General features: G+C 35.1%; 1 protein-coding gene across 2 annotated transcripts in view; it reads left to right on the top strand.

The window, feature by feature from the left end:
- Positions 1–222: 222 nt before the first annotated feature.
- Positions 223–19,268, top strand: part of LOC143604242 (uncharacterized) — a 242,202-nt gene continuing 223,156 nt past the window's right edge. For both annotated transcript variants that reach the window (XM_077081000.1, XM_077081409.1), the window contains exon 1: positions 223–318. The gene's annotated coding sequence lies outside the window, so the exon portion shown is untranslated. The remainder of the gene's footprint in view (positions 319–19,268) is intronic.

Genomic DNA, 19,268 nt, shown 5'->3' with positions numbered 1-19,268 from the left:
ATCATTTGAAAGAACAAGTTCAGCAAACTGTTCAGTCCAAGAAGTTCTTGATGTATCCTCGTTTCTTGCAATTGATTATCCAAGAGTTGATTCCTAATTTGGCTATTGATCAGACTTTGGTGAACGATGTACTTCATATGGAACACATGAAAGCTGACACTGTGCATCGAATGTTAACTTATAGAAAGGAGAGGCCAAGGGATAAACGAATGATTGGCCATATAACTAATCCTAATTATGTATGTCCTCCTAATGAACGCTGGATCCATGACGATTCGGATTCCGAGCGTGAAGGGGGAGAAGGTGGGAACGATGATGGTGGAAATGATGATGGTAATGATGGTGATGTTGCCTTTCAAGAGCAACAAGAGGCAGTCAATGCTGCTTTAGCTGCCACCATTGCAGCTCAACAAGAACAGAAAAGGAAAGGGAAAGCGGTGGCAACTGGTGAGCCATCGAAGAAAAGACGTGTCTCAGCGGGGACTGGGGTAATTATTGGTGTTCCACCACCACGTCAATCAACGCCTCAACGCTCGGCAGTGCCGCCTACTACTAGCACTCCGATGATTACATTAACAACAACGTTGGTGTCCCATGAAAGGCTTGGTTTGATCCCTCAAATGGCATTATCTGAGATACCAAGGCCTCCTGCTACATTATCTACTGTACCTTCAACACCATCGATGAGGCCTCCTCCTCCTCGTCCTCCTACTCCACCTCCTCCAAGTGATGTCTCGTTTATTAGAATCACTCGGCCTCAAGGACCGATACAACCTGTTCATCCATCTTTGTACAATTTGCCATCAAACCGTCAGACTGAGATGCTGCTGAATCTTCTACATCTTTATGAAAACCAGATGGCAGCTGACCGTCAGAATCAAGACCGTCTTATGGAGAATCAAAGACGGATGATGAGTTATATCTCATTTTGTCAGAAGGAGACTAAAGCGCTGCGAGCGATTGTTGAGTCTCAGGGGGTGTAGTTGGAGAACAAGAAGAATTAATATTGCAGTTGACTTGCAAAGAAGATCCCCTGAAGAAACTCAAAAACGATGATCAAGATCCTGACGAGTCTGGTGCAGGAGGTGAGCCTAAACAATCGCACGGCTCATCTTCCGGTGCTGGTACAAGTGGCGGTGAAGACTCGGGTAAACAGATTATTATATATCAAGATCCAACTGCTGCTAAGCCAATTGAGATGATTGCGACTAATACTGTGATATTTGTGGATGGATCGGGGGTGGTTAAAAGTGTGGTGAACAGGGATGAGATAGAGGTTGGGGAGTTTGTGGATAGGTCTCTGACACGGGAGCAGATTTCCATACTGCTTGGGCTGAATGACGAACAATTAACCGTGTTAGAAACTGAACCCGATGTTGAAGTGGTGAATGAGGACGGCTTAGAAGATGGTCCGTCTATTCAGATGAATACGGATGTTATTTATGAAGATGAGGACATTGAGATGGAAGATGTAACTGCTGAGGAGTATCCGAACTTGTATCAACACACAAATGTTGATCAAGGTGCTCCGGTATTCCATGAAGAGGTAATTAAAGAAGTAAAGGACCATCTTGAAGAGAAGTCCAAATGTAAAGGTTTTTATTCTGGCTCGCCTTATGATTCGTCTGTTGAAGAAATTCTAAGTTGGTTCAGATTTAAAGCAACGGGTAAGATTATCAAGGCGTATTGGATTGTTAATCAAGAACGTAAAGACACAGCTGCTGCATGGGTTAAAGAAAACCAAGTAACCTCCTTCAAGACTGTCTCCAAGGTACATGGTGATATTGTCTCCTGGCTTTATGATTCTGAGCTTAAAGTATGTATAATCAAATGGGAGAAAGGGATCCAGTACTACGAGACGATAATGGATGTTCTTACTTTGCCGCGGTGGGATGTTCGTACCCTCGCGAGACGTCCATTTATCAATCATGGGGGTTACCGAACAGCTGAGTGGTTTCATCAACACTTATAGTTCGAGGTCAATCATGGCTTCAAGTTTTTCAAGCCCCAGGTCCCAAGACGTAAGCGTATTGACGAGATTGATCCGAGGACTGGCTAGAGGAAACTTATCCTGAAGGTGAAGCCGCCAAAGACGATGAAACAGGTTCCTGTGAAGACGATGCCTCAAAATATGTATCTATCATTCAACCGCTGGTACTATGACAATCGTACTGGCAAGGCCATCATTGTTCTTGGTAGAGGACTGAAGACTGAGCTCATCAAGATAATCGACCCGATGTGGTTGGTTAATTTATCAGAGACAGACAATGATGTTCTCCACAGGAAGCAGATTTTGTTCGAGCGCCATGAAGACTACGACCTGACTATGCAATTCCAACGAGTTGTTCGTGTATGTCATGAGCATGGAATTCATAGTTGCAGAGACTGGCAGTCCAAGCGCTTCAAGTAATTTAAAGACAAAGAGCTCAAGACGAGGGGGTGTCTGTTAGTGGATGGTTTTGCGTCTTGAGTCTTTGTAATTAACGTTAATGTTTTCGTTTAATATTTAATGTAATAATTAGTTTAATTATTGTCTAGTTCGCTATATGTATGGTCTAGTTCGCTAGGGGATGTTAGCAAACTAAGACTTAAGCTTATTCCCTCTTGATTCGTTAGGGATGTTAACGAATCAGGGGGTGTTTCGTTATTTAAGTGTATGTAACGAAACGAACTCTAGTTCGTTAGGGGATGTTAACGAACTAGGTTCGTCTTCTATTTATACGTGAAAATTGTTCACGCTTAAGTTAAGTTTTTGAGAGTTAATTATCCAAACCATGTCCAAACGCTCTCTCGATCTTCAATCTAATATTATACAAACAATTGATATGCATATACTGATAATATATAAACATACACAACACTTAATCTAAGGTAATTATGAGCTAGATCTATATAAACGTATTAATCGATTATACACAGATTTGAGATCTGTTATTATTATCGTTACTGGATTGATACGAATAAGGGGTTCTAACAAAAAACTTTTCAACGTATCTGTTCCAGTTGACTTCACAAATTGAATTTTCTTAGCCTATTTTAAAACTTGCTTTGCTTTAGTCAATGGATCAGGTGGAGCCAATGTTTTAGCTTGAGCATACCGACGTTCAAGATCTTGAATCTTGGAAGTTTCATTTTGAAATACACTCTCAATAAGTTCTGGTTTAATGATACTTATTGGAATGTCTTTCTCAGTGAACATCGTGTCTATCCTCTTTAACTAAAATACTCTACCAGTAGATGGCTTGGAAACAGGTGGATTTATAAAACGCAACAAATCCTCTTCAGAAATTTTGTGTTTTTCTGGTTTCTTGGCCCTTACTGGTTTGACATTAACATGAGCATCTTGTTTCACCTTGGTTGTGTGCGAACCATACACAGCCTCCTAAAATTCATGAGGTTCACAAAGTATGTGATTAGAACTTGGAATGTTCTTGTTCTTGTGTATGATTTCAGGTTCGAACACATCCTCAATGATAACTTTGTCAATATTGTCAACAAAGACTTTGTTGCTTTGAACACGAAGTTTCTGAATCGAAGATTGGGCTTTAACACTTTCAGGGTTAACTGGTTTTGTCTTTTCAGGAATCACTGATTCTTTAACAATCACATCCTCTTCTTGTCTAGCAAAAGGACTTGGTTTGTAATCATTATGAAAAGGTGGTGGAATCTCAACAAAACCTATTCCTTTCTTTGAATCTTTTTGCTTACCGGATACTTCAATTATTTCATTTAGCAAAAAAGAAGAGTTTCTGAATTTGCCTAATTTGTTCTTTAAATCAAGAACCTCATTTTCAAGCTTAGTTATCTTTTATCTATGTTTTAAGATTTCTTGAAATTTTTTATCATTGATGGTTTTCACCGACAACTCAGCCTTAAGATCATGATTACTTATAGTTAAAGCCTCAATTTTCTCTCTTGAATTCATTTGAGAGGTCAAGGATTCTCTATAAGTATCTTTTAACGAAACAATCTCTTTTAGCAAATTATCATTTTGAAGTTTCAAGGCATCTATCTTAGACTTATTAGTCTCACAATCAACACATGATAATTTTGAAGTAGAATTACTAACCTCATTTTGCTTAGCCATGCAAGCAGACGTGGTTGAATCACTGATCTTTGCCATGCAAGCGAAAGTAGTTGGAAGCTTTTCACTTAACTCATCAGACAGACTCAGTATCAGCATCAGAAGAAATTTCACTTCCACTTACATCTTGAAAGTACTCAGGAAATCCAAACATTGCCAAATTTGCTTGATTGTTACCACATAATTACCTTTGTGACCAGTCATCATCATCTACGTTGGATAACATTGCTTGAGATCCAGAAGACGAAGGTTTACCTCCAGAAGACTTTCATGCATCATTAACACTATTTCCCGATGAGTTTTAATCTTGCTTTCTGGGACCGGTATACTCCTTTTTAGGCTTATCACATTCTTTGGCAAAGTGACCAAACTCTTGACAATTGTAGAACTTGACCTTTAATTTATCAAACCCCAATTTCTTGTCCAACGAAGGAAGATCTTTACCCGTTCTCTGCATGAACTTTTTCACTTTCCTGACTATCATTGCCATGTTCCACTTTAGGTCCATTAGTTCCAAAACATCCGGATCAATTTGATCATAATCTTCATCAGTCAAATCACTTGTGGCAATTTTACTACTAACCAAATTCTCATATGAAGTCATGAAAGCAGATAAGAAAGCAAAATTTTGTTCAACTTCTCTCATGTTTACACTTGGTTGTGATGAGAATTGATTTGATGATGATGAACTCCCAGATCCTCCAGAAGAGCTAGAATTTCCAGCTGTGTAGAAACAAGCACGTGGATCACTATAGATAGTTGTTGCATTTTTACTTGCAGTTTGTGTGAGAAAAGCAGTGATAGGTGAAATGGTTGAACTTAATGGCATGCTTCCACCATAAAATGTAGGATCTTGATTATCTTTCGAAGACTTCTGACATTTAAGATCATATTCTCGAGCCTCGATCTTTTGCAGAAATTCATATGCAGTCAAAACCTCATTACTAAAATAATTATTCTCCTTCAACACCATAAGGAAAGTTAAATAAGAACTTGGTAAAGCACTTTTAATAGTATCAATCTTGTCAAATTCATATATCTCCAATTTCATCTTGTCCATTTCGGCTATCAAATGATTAAATCGTGTTGTCATCTCTTCAACAGTTTCACCCTTCAGTAGGTTAAAGTTTCGATATTGAAACTTGACTATAACCTTTTAGCTTTCAGCGGTGTTTCCCATACTTCTCATACGGATATGTTGAAATAAAGAAGCACAAATCTTAATACTTCCTACTTGGTGAAAGATGTTTTCAGGTAAAGGCATAGTAAGAGTAGAATAAGCTTTGGTCTCAATTTCTAATGCTTTCTTTTTTTCAACGGAGTATTGAGAGATAGCTTTAGGTGTAAAACCAATAGTCTCATCCCCAATCATTGGAACAGTGTAAACCTCATCCAAACAGTATGAACAATCAGGGTGAACTAACCCTAGATGAGCATGAAAACGAGGTTCCCATTTAGCAAAATCGCTAAATTTCATCAAACGTGGACATTTTGAATGTGAACCGATCTCGGTATCCAGTTGTAACATTTGTTGCATCAACATGTTTTGAGAAGCTAATGCATACATACCAGCCATTTTTGACAAGTTTTGATCTTTAAGGATTAAATTTGAAAATAAGATTAACGAACTGCAAACAGTAAAGATAACGAACTATGAACAGTTGTAGCGAACTGTGAACAGTAAATGACGAATCACACCTTTAACGAAGTTTAATCAGATGGTCAACGAATCAGACGGTCAACTAATCAGATGAACAACTAACGAATTAGATATAACGAATCACTAAGTATATGCTTAGCGAATCAGAAAGTTATCTTTAACGAATCACTAAGAAATGCTTAGAGAATTAGATAACGAACCGGCTACAGTTGATAACGAATCAACTTATAGCGAATCAGGTTGTTACAACGGTTTGTAACAAACTCTGACAACAAATGCCACGTGGCAAAAGTTGTTATAAAACAATTTTCGAGGTATGACGCGTGTCACACGAAGCAGTTGACACGAATCAGAGAGTATAACGAATTGGTTAACGAATCAACCAAAACTCATAGCGAATTAGTGTAATCAGGTAGCGAATTTTCGTGAACAGTGTTAACGAATCGACCAGAAAATCAATGAATCTTCAAATCTGTATGAAGATCTTCAAATCTTCAAACGTGATTTCCAGAAATCTGGAAATTAAAGAACACAACCCAGAAACTGAAATTTGTAATACTATCTCAATTTTCAACCAAATCGCACAAATGAACTACCAAATTACTCGTAAACCACCCACTAAACCATTCGTATCAATCCCGTAACACAATTACTCTTAAATCATACTCAATCTGACCAAAACCAAGCCCCTATTTCTCGGCCAAACCAAAACAATACGAATTACTTCAAACTCAATCCAAAACCCAATTTCTTCTGACCAAACCTCACCAATACCTTAACAACCTCAGATTCAATCCACTTGATCCATAACCAATCCACATCAAGCTCAAATTAAATCAAATTCAAACCGTAATCAAACTTATACCAAAATTAACACTAAAACAGTCCCAATTACAATTAAATACACGAATCAAGAGCAATCGAACAACCGAAATCTCTGATACCACTTGTTTGAACTCCTTGGCTAATACCTTAATTCAGTAAACAGATCTCAGATCTGTATGAATAAGATTAACCTAAAATACGGATCTAGTTCATCATTACGTTTGATTGTATGTTATATGTATATGTATTATCAGTAGTATGTGTATATGTATAATATTAATATGAAGTTTGAGAGAGAGAATCTGGAAGAGGTTCGTTAATTAACTCTCAAAACTCTTTAATAAACTGTGAACAGTGTTCACTATAAATAGAAGATGGACCTAGTTCGTTAACATCTCCTAACGAACTAGAGTCCACTTCGTTACATACATTAAACTGAAATATCCTTAACGAATCACCCCCTGATTCGTTAAACATCCTTAACGAATCAGGAGGATAATTAACTTAGATCTAGTTCGCTAAACATCCTTAGCGAACTAGACTATAACCTTAGCGAACTACCTTGATACGTTAATAATTTATTACATAAATAAACGACAAATACATTAACGTTAAATACAAAGACTCGAGACGCAATACCGTGTACTAACAAAACTCGTATCACATGTGAATAAATGCAAGTGATACATATACGCAATACATTCATACGTCACATATAACACAAGTATACAAATATACAATACAAACGTATAATGTTGAACACGTGTTGTATATTATGGTCTATGGAATGTCAATAGAATGTTTAAAATGCATTTAATACAAATATCCAGTACATATATGCAATACAGCCATACATATATATATGTAATACAAACATATAATGTTGATGGAATTTTGTATATTATGGAGTACACGTATACAATGTTAAAAAATCAAATAAAATAACCAATACACGTATGTGATGTAAACACACAATACATATATGCGATACAAACATATATTACATATATGTAATACAAACATATAATGTTGAACAAATGTTGTATAGTATGGAATGCATGTATATAATGTCTGAAGCACAGGTAAACAATAGAATACATACGTGATATAAACATACAATACATATATGTAATACAAACATAATGACCAAAACATTCATAATCCAATGTATTAGTCTATTACAAATACTTAAACAAACAAAAGTAGTCATTGCCAACAAATCAACCACGTCTATATCTTGCTTATTTCATCAAGCTAATATGTTTTTTTGTCTGCGGTGTCTAATTTCTGGGTACGTTTGTCTCGGAAAGAATTATCATCCACTTTGTACCTCCAAATTTTTCCTTTGTCAGATGTATCACCCTCTGTTCTGCATGCTTTATTCTTGCACCAGTTTCATGATGTGTAATACCATGTCCTGTTGCTGGTGGTACGTACTTCTGATTTGCATCTTGTTCCAATGCAGGTGACATGTTATCTTTGTTTTAGTTAAATCATGGGCGTTATTTTTTTTCCAAATAGCATCTACAAACGAAAAATACGCATACATTTTGATTTTACTAAAAACGAACCTAAATTTAAGTAACCATCAATGATAAAATTATACTATATATTTAATTATTACTAAAATGCTCAAAATTTAAATGTTTTTCTTGTCTCTCTGATTAAAAACAATTAAATTAATATTTACAGTTGCGGATTTCTACCCGTTACCAACGAATGATCAGACTTGGTTGGTGGTTTATCTTAAATAGGTACATTAAAAAAAGAAGATAAAAGGAGACGGTCAGACGGATTGAAAGTTGCACAAAAGTATATGTTAATACACACTACAATCTAAACTAATGTATTAAAATATTTAGATTATATACGATCATACGCTTAAACACAGCTCATTCTAGCACATCAATGAACCAAAAGTAACACCTGTAAAATTCACTCTCACTTAATAACATTTAAAATCTAAAAATTAACAAAATGCTTATACGTATGATTTTAACTGAAGCCCGAAATCAAGAACAATTGGCACATTGTGACCAGAAAAATCCTAAAAATCCGGGTGGCCGGGTTCGAACCCACGACCACCAGGATCTCAACACACAGACCAAACCAACTGCTCCAGCGTGTCAATTGTATATCAACTGAAAACGATTAATTATATACAGAAGTGACCATATTTCCCCAAATTGATAATAACCCTAAATTTGAAATTCGTCTAATTACGTTGTATGTGTTTAATTAAAGTTGGGGTTATCATTACAAGGATCAAAACGAACTTGCTATATGAATCAATTACCTCATAAGATGTTGTATTGATGATGAACAATGAATACACAGCCACGACCATAGACGAACTGAGTTTTTGATGTTGCAGAAGATTATATTCCAATTAAACATATGATTAGATTCGTCGGGTCACGCAGGAGGTGTACCTAAACTTAATTGGAATATCATCGCGTTTATATGATAAATTCGTATATTGATAATGACGGGTTTTAGTTATTAATGAGTACGAGATCAAATTGATTATAATACCCTATGCGGTCGATATCGCCGATATATCACCGATATATCATTGATATATCGGTTATCGTCCTTTGGCGATATAAATCAAAATATCGGTTCGGAATATCGGTATCGATAATATCAATGATATTGACCGATATTGGACTAATATTTGACCGATATATCACCGATAATCCCGATATCATTGTTTTAAGTCTTAATAATCAACTTTTAGTGTTCAGCGTTAGTATTTTATGTCTTAATCAATTCTTACTTGCTACGATTGTTAGTGTTTTTGCAATTTGCTAAAGGTTACCTTGTTAATGGTAGAAGACTATACTAAATTATTAGTGTTAAATTGTTATATATATGAATTTTACATGATATTAAAATTACCGATATCTCACTACGATAACCGATATCTCAAATATCGGTCCTTGACCGGTATCTGATATTTTTCCGCATTAACTGCTTAGATAATACCTTAATTAAAGTGTTGGTGAGGTTCGAAATAACCAATTCCATGTTTAGGACGAAGATTAGGGTGCAAGATACGATCTGGGTAAACGGGTACATGATTTGGGTCATGGGTTTGGCTAATGGATCCGGGCAGATGGGTTATTGTATTATAATATATGGTATTTTGCATTTAGTCCCTGAGAATTGAATGTAAAAACATAATTAGGTAAAAGTTTAAGTTTGGGTTAAAGATACCATAATGTGAAAGTTATAATTATATATTATATAAACAATTAAACAATAATATTATAATAATTAGATAACTCGATAAATACGGTATCGTTTATTGATAAAAATTCCCGAACATATAAACGGGTCGGGTGATATAAATTGGAAAATTCGAGTTGTTACACGTGATATAATAACCAATTGAAAGAGGACAGCTGGCAAGGTTATTATAACCATGCACATGGTCAGTTGTCTCACCCTATCAGGAACGGACACGTATCCAGTTTGTTAAAAATATCATCTTCTAGAAGAGGACAGTTGTACCAATAGTATTCCTTTATCATTCGGCTATAAATACTAACTTCATCATCATGAGATATTTATTCACACTTCACATATTACATCAATCACTTAAAGTATTTTCTTTTTCTAAGAACTGTACTTATTCTCACACCGAATGGTGGTTACGGGAAGACCCACGCTCATGTCCTTCCCGTAGCAAGCTCAAGGTGTTCTGTTTTGCAGGTTTCCGTCACCGGACTGGTTGAGATTTTACTTGTACCGTCGTGTTATTTGTTATTTGACACGTATTCTGTGGAATCATCGGTCTAACCTATTCGGATTTAGATCCGTGCTTCTTCATCAACTAAACCTGAAATCCAGGAAACAAGATTGTACGTGCATATGCAAAGGTACATTTATGATTTATTAATCCATATCATTTAAACCTTTTCCTTATTGTTCAAATACTTTCTTAGGGTTGTCAAAATAATTTACAATTTCATGTGGTGATGGATGAGGATTTGCATCTAATACAAATGCAGTAGATGTAGGCTAATTTGATATTTGTGTTAACTGTTTACTCTTCCATGTCAAGCTGTATTCATTTGAGCGAAAGTGCATTCCTTTAATTTTTAATTTGTTGAATTGGGTTGATATTGAACTCTCAAAATATTTGCCACTAAACAAAGCTCTTGCTATTAGAGAAATACTACAAATTTGTAAGTTGAGATTCTAAACGTATTATTGTTTGTACTATATATTCTATTTCTTTTATACCTTTAATTTTATTTCTTTATTTCAAACAAAGAATCTTATTTATCTTTATCATTTGATAAATATTTACTTTTATCATTTAACACATCTCGTGTAACAACAGGTTCAAAAGCTAGTATAGTGTGTGTGTGTGTGTATCCAATGTCCTTTATGTTTTAATAATGGTAAATTGGATTTTAATGATCCCAAGTTAATAATATTGGCCGATAATAATCTCAACAAGGAATATTCCTGCTATTAGTCCAAACTTTTAATAAATTTGCCCTAATTAGACCTCCGTTAAAAAAACTTAACAACGTTAAGTTTTATCCGAATTTCAAACTAATAATTTAGGGCTATTGATTGGAAGGGGGATACGAGTCGATTTTTGTGAAACTTACTTCAAAACGGTATCTCATTGGACATCCGTTAAAAAAATATCACGACGTTAAGTTTTATTCAAATTTCAAACTGATATTTTAGAGTTTTTGATCGAAAAGATAATACGAGTCGATTGATGCAAAACTTATCTCCAAACACCTTAATTTTTGTTAAGCGGATCAGACACCCAAATTGTAGTATCGTTTTGAAGAATCAATCGACTCGTATCCTCCTTCCGATTAGAAACTCTAAATTATTAATTCGAAATTCGTATAAACCTTAACATTGTTAAAGTTTTTTTAATATGTGTCCAATGAAAGTAAACGTTTTAAAAGTTCAGACTACTAGCAAGAATATTCTTAGTTAAAATTATAATCGGTAAATAACATTGAGTGTGAGGGTTATTAAAATCCAATTTGTGTTAATAAATTGTTGTATACGGATATGAAAGCATTTTTTCCTTTTTTCTTTTTTTTTTAATAAACACGAGTCTCACGTTTGGATAAAGTTGGAGTTTATATTTAATAAAAAATTGAAGAAAAATTCCAAATGTCTCCATCGGCTTTGGGTCCCAGAATTATTGAGTCGCTTATATTTATGGGTTTTTACTCTGCTAGGCGTGAGACAAAGTGGATCCACAAACATTGTTTTGTATAACCTCATGCCTTGACTCTTGAGGCATAATTAATTTTTTATATGCATATGCTAAATTTAAAAAAATAAATAAAAAATGACTACTTCATTTGTAGTTTTCTTTAAAAATTATCAGCGGACAAAATGTGTATTATCGTTCAACTTAAATTGCATGATGTGCTTTACTAATATTTATCTTACTGAATAATAAAATTATTGTATTTAAAATTTATATGATTTGGCATGTTAGTGTATTTTGTTTGCAACTTGTGTTTCTTCATTCCTTGTTCTCTTCGTAACTAGAAAAATATAGCCCATGTAAATTGGTCCGGTTTGTCACGTTTGGGACCGAATGAAAACACACGAAAATAAATTTATGATATATTCAAAAGAATATAACACGTGTTTCAAAACAATCAAATCCAATGAAAACGAATATTGATACGGGTTCCAACAATATCGATATTGTTATGTTGTTCCATTACAATCAGTTTTATTCGTCGCGACATAGACACTCGTATAGTTTATGATACCACAAAATAATTTACTTTAAATACAACTTCATTATCAACAAAGTCGAAAAAAATAGCCAAAAAACAAACAAATACGCCTACCAGTTCCAATAATATCAATATCATTATCGTGTTCAGTCGTGAACAGTTCAGTTTGTCACTGTGCCAGTAAGTTACCGACACATGTGTAGCTTATTACACAAAGAAATATATTCTATTTTGAATACAACTCCATATCAACAAAATTTATACCGAAATGTTGAGAAAAAATAAACTAAGCATACATGCTTTACTTGACTAAGTAGAGAAATCCACATTGAATGAAATATAAATGAATTAAAAAGGTATATATAATGAATAAAATTGAAACTTAAGAAATTACTTGTCATAAGCCTACACACATATAGATATTATATTATGAGAGGTTTGATGTCTCAAAGTTTTAACTAGCTTGAGACTCGTGTACTGTACGAGTAATTAATTAAAATTAAATATTTAATAAATAATTAAAACACAAATTTAACTATATACTTATCATACAATACAATGTTAATACAAAGTTATAGTACATTTACAACAATTTAAAAATAAACAATTATATAGTTAATGACATTATTTGTTATTGTATTCATTTGAGATTACACGAGTCTTTTTAAAAGACGAAATATCTAAACAAAAAAAACATAACATATAAAAATTGTTATTAATTAAAAATTATAAACATAAAAATAACACAATACACTTGGATTGGAGACCGTATATTTGGAGGTATAATGTCATTTTTACCTTCTTTTGGTTTTCTTTAATTTACACTTTCTCGGTAAACATAAAATATTTTTGAATATATAATTTATGGAAATATTATAAAATAAAAAATACTATAAAATATTAAACATATGTATTGATTAAACACGTGGAAATTAAAGTTTTTAAAACATTCTGTATATCAAAATTTAAATACCTTTTTTTAAATGAAAATAGTGGTTGAAAACTTTATAAATAATATTATTTGTATATAATAAAGTTGTTAAGTGATGTATTTATCTAGAGTTTGAGTAATTTTCTATAAATAATTGGTCTGATGGTAAATAAAATAGTAGATTATAGCAATAACTTTCAAATCCATGAAAGGTAAAAAGTAATGTAAAAAATTATTGGATGTATACGCTATTAAATTTAGCAAATTTAACTATATGATTTTAAATAATTTACCATTTAATATAAATAACATAAATTAGTTAGTTTAGAAATTAATGACTTAATTCATTTATAATTATTAAAATTATAACTAATTGCATGTTATTAACATTAAGGAAGTAAAAGATACTATAATAAAAAATTGACAAATAAATAGTATTAGTGAATTATCATATTTAAATAACTGAATTAATTATTAAATAATTTCGTAAGAATTAATGTAAAAGAGACACATCGGCAAAAAGTTGTAGTATTTTATTAAAAGTATTGATGGATATACAAAACGTGATTGTGTCATAAGTAAATGTGCTTAATAAGTTTATATATAAAGTACACACATATATATATGTTATACATACATGTAATTTTGAAGAACTTAAATGTCTATCGTGTTTATCATACTGTTAAAAACAAGTCTCATGTCTGCAATTAGAAATGTTTAACCAATTGTCGCTTCCATATTCACATAACAAAGAACGAACAAAGCAAACACATCGAACACAACAAAGCAACAACGTCACTTCCAATCGTCGCTTCCATTCACGTGTCGGCTTCTAGCAGCAACAGCGTTAGCAGCATTTGTTTCGATATAATTTTGACCGGACTCGATTTGAACATAATTTATGTCAGCACGTATATAAAACGAAACACGTCTAGACGGTATATTCGAAATTTTGTCAAACCTCATACTTTAAAAGGTATTAAAAACTAAATGTAAGTAAAATTTATTACCAATAATTAGATATTAAAAAAAGCAAATAACTTTGCTAGAAATTGTAAGTAAATGAAACATTGACTAATATAAGGTGCAACTTGTTAAGTATGAAAATGTTGTAATTTAATATAGACAAATATTTTGACTCCCGCGTTGTCGGGCGGTCATTTTGAATCGTCAACTATAAATCCATCCGAGTCTAACGCTAGCAAAAGTGGAAGTGACGAAAGAGAGAAAGTGATGAGTGAGAGAGAAAGATAAAAGGCTTTTTGGACTTGGTTGTTGAGATAGAAAGAGACATTAATGTTATGATAATTCATGGAACATGAAGTGTAACAGTTGGTCATAACATATTTTGATTGAATTATATGTTTCATGAATGAATAGTAATATATGTGAGTGGATGAGATATTGGGTTTTAATTTATATAATATAATTTTACGGAATCTTATATATTAAAAGTTATTAAAAAGATAAATATAAGTAAAATTTATTACCAATAATCAAATATTGAAAAAAGCAAATAACTTTGCTGAAAATTGTAAGTCGATGAAATATTGACTTAGACCAGGTGTAGTGGCACGTTGTGCTTAGCGTTTTGGGTGAAAACGCAGGGGGTACACCGCCCCCCCTGCGTTATGTTGATTTTTTTTTGTGCGTTTTAGATACAACGCGGATATGGAGGCTTTATAACTCTGGAAACACCGCCCCCCTCCAAGTTATGGAGGCTTTATAACTCTGGAAACACCGCCCCCTCCAAGTTATGACTACACTTGTTTTTTGTACAAAACCATAACTCTGACTGGGCGCCACGTGGCGCATAACCCCTGGATGTGGAGCTTTACGACTACACATGGTCTTACATGGTCTTAGTATTAAATACAACTTGTTAAGCATGAAAATGCTACAATTTAATATATAGATATAATATATTATGTTTTAATATACAAAACGTGATTGTATCACAAAGAAATGTGTATAATAAGTTTTATATAATGAATTATATGTAGTATATATATGCTAAAAGTATACAAGTGAAAACGATATGTTACCTAACACTATTTGGAATCTGAATCTCTCACACACACACACACACACACACACACATCCTCTTGGCTCTTTCTCCCTCTCACACATATACCTAACAAAACATTGATCTACAGTTAATTGCGGATTATCATATAGCCTTATCGTTCTATAATGTTTTAATTATATCATTCACCGGTGTTTTAGTTCTATGACGATTTCCTTATTTGATTTCTTTCAAATAAAATATGTTTTAAAATAATTGAAACACAATAACAACAATATTCAATTGGATATTGTCTAAAACACAACAGCAACATCATAAGCCGGAATTAAAACATAATGACAATAAAGTAAAACACAATAATAGTATGAGGTTGTTTGGGATTCAACGGTTTTACAACTCTTTATTGTTTTGAATCGTGTTCTTCTTCTTCCATGTGTTTTAGACAAATTATCTATAACATAATAACATCATAAAACTATACATGAAGTATTAACACAATAACAGTATCATGTTGCTTGTGTTATGTCGGATTTACCACTCTTCATTTGAATAATCTCATTCTTCCCAACACGTACCTGAATCTTGATTTGACTAATTCATTTGCCGTTTTTTATAATTATTGGATGGACTTGTCATTTTAATCTTGATTGAATAAAACATATGTCATCGTTATCTTGATCGCATTTACCATTTTTTTATGTTTCTAGGATGCAATCCGATGAAATATTGAATGCAATTCAAAGTAATTTGACGGAAGTACTATTACTAGTAATAACAAATGAGAACTTTGGTGTCGTAAAACTATCATTGGGCAACTTTGCAGCACCCTATTGGTTCTTGGCATTTTTTTTTTGTGTTTTGATTTTTATTTTTTAGTCTCGGTAGCGTCACAAATGTAACGAAAACCAACATGATGCCAATCTTTTTTAGTTATGGTACCGTAATTTTTTGTTTTAGTTCGTGTAGAATTTTTGCCCTTCGTTTTAGTTTTGTTATCGTATCAAAGGTCACGAAACCGACCGAATGTCAATTTTATTTTTGAGGGTCGAAAGTGTCGCAAACCAGCCGAATTTGCGTAGATTCGCTGCCTCAATGGCCGGGATTGACAACACTCGGGTTTTACCAATGTTCGAGTTTTACCAACGGATGTTACCTTATTGGTACTCTCAAGTTTACTATTTTTTTTTTGTTTTATTTATGATGTTAGTTCCGGCACCATAACGCTTGTCACCGAAACCGACAAATTCACTTTGTACTACCACATCAACTCTCGGGACCGACAATGTTTGGGTTTTGTCACCCTAATATCTACCAACTAGCCTCGACGCAACGCGCCAGGAAAAACTCTGGTTATAATTTAAATCTTGTTTCTTAATGTGTTTTGTTCGCAAAAATCATTGGAATTGAATTTTAATTTCATTTTCAGTGTGTTTATTTGGAAAATTAATTGAATTGCACTTAGAGCATGTTTGGGATTAAGTTTGAAAACTGTTTACTGATTTTTTTAAGAAACAATTTTGGAAAGTCAGGATTTTGGGCTTAAATTGTTTTTTTTACCCTTTCAAAAAGCTAAAATAAAAAAGATTTTCTTGATTGTCAAACATATTTTAACTTACTAGCATTTTGAATACACCTAAAAGCCAATAAGATGTTTTCAAACTCAATCCCAAACAAAATATTAGAATTGAACTTTATCAAATTCCTTCACTTGTATTTCACAAATCCTTCTGAAGAAACACTAAGTGAACCCACGACAGATTACAGATAACCTGGGGGTTAGATAGCTGTTTCCCACGAGGGGTTAGACCCTGAGAAGATGGTTCTTCTGATAACCTGCAAAACAGACACCGTGAGCTCGTCACTGAGAAGGGGGGGGTTCCTCCTTGTGACCACCCTCCGGCGTGAGAATCAGACTAGATTGCTCTTTAAATAATAAAGTATATTAAGAGATTGCTAGAGCCGATATCAGGTATAATATGATGATACAAGGTAAGATATGATGAGATCAGATGGTCATACCATTTGTGGTATTTATAGCCGAAGGTAGGTTTCCAAGGAGGTGTGGCCGGCTGCAACAGTGTTCCTGTTCCACCAACAGTAGCCTACGCACGTGCCCTGCTGGTAGTTGTTAGGTAGGTAGCGGCTGATAGTGACCAGACCTGCTGTATACTATTCCTTTTCCACCAACTGCCGGCTACGCACGTGTTATGACAAGAGTTGGTGAGTAGGCAGCGGCTAATAGTGACAGTGTAGGAGCATGCTGCTCGCCATACTGTGTCAGTAAGCTGTCGTATCTTTAGTCAGATCTTTTTCCCATACCTCGTCAGGTACAGTACAGAAGATCTTCCTGTATCGTACGGACTGGCTTATTTGGGCGGGAGTATTCCCCCTCCCGCCCTTGTGCTGGATAGTTCCCGGCTTCGCTCATTCCTTCAGGTGACACTGAGTGATTGAGAGCTAAGTGTCTTGTGCGTGTAGCCTTGCTGTGCGGGTGGCCTTTCCTGATGGCTTGTATCCGAGGCTGCGGGGACAGGCGGAGTCCTTCACCATCGGGAGGCATTTCCTGCGGGACCAGCTTGCGTACTGCGCGTAAGGACGTCACGTCTCTAAGCATGGTTGGTCCTGCGGATCCAGTTGGTTTCTGCGCAGACGTCCCTCTTCAAGGTGAGTCTTGTGGGTCCAACTGGGCTCTGCTGGGACCTACCTCTTCAAGTCCCCCCAGTCCAATGTTCTTCTCATGCGTGTTTAATAAAGTGAGGTGAACTTTTGGACTTTAAGCAGAGGGTTTTGAAAAGGGTTTTTTAAGGTTTTCCATGGGGATTCTTCCCGCGGAAGTCCTTGTCACTTGCAGAAATTCCCGAGTTTCCTGCTTGGTCTTTGGGTATGATGCGGGTAGGCTGTAACCTACTCGCAAGTCAGGAGCGTTGAGTCCCACTTGTGTGGATTCTCCGTGAGGTTTTGGTAGTTTTGAACATAGTGATCAATTATGTTAAAACAACCAATTCCATCCTGGAGCTTCAAACAACGTAGTTCTCGACGTTCCCGCTATGCGGGGATGTTATTTCCGTTTACACAAGCATTGCCCAGAAGATCCTTCTTGGTTTCAATTCCCAGCGGAGCGCTAGGTATGTGAAGGGTTTTGCCTTAACACTGTACCTACGCTCGTCTTACGGTTACTTTACTTCCAAGGTATTCCTGGCGTCAATTCCCTGCGGGTGCTAGGTATGTGAAGGGTTATGCCTTTACACTGTACCCGCACCCGTCTTATAGTTACTTGGTTGCCGAGGAATACTTGGCTTCAATTCCCTGCGGGTGCTAGGTATGTGAAGGGTTTTGCCTTAACACTGTACCCGCAGCCGTCTTACGGTTACTTGTTCGCCAAGGTTTACTTGGCTTCAATCCCCTGCGGGTGCTAGGTATGTGAAGGGTTTTGCCTTAACACTGTACCCGCAGCCGTCTTACGGTTACTTGTTCGCCAAGGTTTACTTGGCTTCAATTCCCTGCGGGTGCTAGGTATGTGAAGGGTTTTGCCTTAACACTGTACCCGCAGCCGTCTTACGGTTACTTGTTCGCCAAGGTTTTGCTTGGCTTCAATTTCCTGCGGGTGCTAGGTATGTGAAGGGTTTTGCCTTTACACTGTACCCGCATCCGTCTTATGATTACTTGTTTGCCAAGGTAAGGGGTATTTTCCCGCTTACTTTTTAATATTTTTAAATTTTGAATTTTGAAATTCGAAAGGTTGGTGGAAAGATAGGAACAGTCCAAACCTCTGAAACGTCGTGCGACGGTTTCTTCTGACTGTGTCAGGACGTGCAGGAAGTTATGGTGACGTGACATTACATGGTCATTCCAGACGCTTTTTTCGGCGAGTGGGCGCGATTTTTCGGGCGCGTGGCCGCGAAATTACTGGCACACGTCCTCTCAACAGCTGTTGCCAGCCTGCTTTTTGCCACGTGTCATAGTTTCATTGCACCTTAGATTTCTCTCTCCTCCGCATTAAA

This window comes from Bidens hawaiensis, unplaced genomic scaffold (genome assembly GCF_021521415.1).
Source record: "Bidens hawaiensis isolate Kalapana, Puna unplaced genomic scaffold, B.hawaiensis_p1.1 tig00000001_1, whole genome shotgun sequence".
NCBI classification, from domain to species: Eukaryota; Viridiplantae; Streptophyta; class Magnoliopsida; order Asterales; family Asteraceae; genus Bidens; species Bidens hawaiensis.
Note: the sequence above shows the minus strand (reverse complement) of the source record. Positions and strands in the feature narration are given on the sequence as shown.